Source organism: Sinocyclocheilus anshuiensis, unplaced genomic scaffold (assembly GCF_001515605.1).
Source record: "Sinocyclocheilus anshuiensis isolate Anshui unplaced genomic scaffold, SAMN03320099.WGS_v1.1 scaffold658, whole genome shotgun sequence".
NCBI lineage: Eukaryota > Metazoa > Chordata > Actinopteri > Cypriniformes > Cyprinidae > Sinocyclocheilus > Sinocyclocheilus anshuiensis.
Genome location: NW_015542402.1, coordinates 1795653 through 1796735, shown reverse-complemented (window position 1 = coordinate 1796735; position 1083 = coordinate 1795653). Strand labels below are relative to the sequence as shown.

Sequence of the window (1083 nt, the reverse complement as noted above, 5' to 3'; positions counted from 1 at the left end):
CACACACATATATATATATATATATATATATATATATATATATATAGTACTGTGCAGAAGTCTTAGGCTACTAGTATTTTCACCAACAACAAAAAAAATGGTTTTAAGTCAGTTGTTTCTATTTTTGCTGTAGTGTGCCAGTAGGAAATATTAGTTCACATTCACAAACATTCCTTTTGCCGTTAACTGTAATAATGCAGTGATATTTTTGTATGTTTAGGAGTCTGCACACAGAGATCTGATCTGATCATCATCAGTCCGTCTGAGATTACATGAAGAAACTGAGACAGACTCGATCCAGAAGAACTGTGGCAGCGTCTCCTAAACACTTGAAGAAACCTCCTGCAAAGCTCCCTGAAAACCTATGCACACGTGACACGCAAAGGGTGCGCACACACCAAATGTTGATTTGATTTAGTTATTAGGAGTTCACTGATAAATAAAATCTATCTATAACATTAATTTTGAAAGCATCCTCACTTTGCAGCATTTTAACACAAGTGCCTGTAGCTTTTATTCACACTGCCTGTGTTTACAAACCAGTGGTTCCCATGATGCAACAGTGAAATGTACTGTGTGTCTCAGAAACTGACCAACCTCAGCTGTGAGTGATTATGCTCCACTTCCTGGAAAGAGGGCAAAACAAGGAGCTTGGTGATGATAATTGACAACAGACGTAATGTTTAAGGCAGAGTAAAGGAGAGTCCAGTCATTTTGGTAACTTAAAGAGCTCTAAGGGGCTGCTTTGGATAAAGGTGTCTGAGAAATATGCAAATCTGAATGTAAATTCATCAAATGGAATTTGAATTGAAATGACCACAGATGGAGTTGATTTGGAATGACAGGAAGAGTGCAGTTCAAATAAATTCACACAACACAAGTTTTGCAACAGTGCACAAATAATTGCATCAGTTTATTATTACACCCGTTAATTCTCTGCTGTGTACTAGAAAGTATATAAACACACACACACGCACGTACGCACACACACTCACACACACACACACTCACACACACACACAGAGACACACACACACACACTCACACTCACACACACACTCACTCACACACACACACACACAC

General features: G+C 38.5%; 1 protein-coding gene across 1 annotated transcript in view; it reads right to left on the bottom strand.

Annotated features, from left to right (window-relative positions):
• Positions 1–543, bottom strand: part of LOC107692995 (15-hydroxyprostaglandin dehydrogenase [NAD(+)]-like) — a 9040-nt gene extending 8497 nt beyond the window's left edge. Inside the window, exon 1 of the mRNA XM_016492242.1 lies at positions 481–543. The gene's annotated coding sequence lies outside the window, so the exon portion shown is untranslated. The remainder of the gene's footprint in view (positions 1–480) is intronic.
• Between the last annotated feature and the right edge of the window lie 540 nt (positions 544–1083).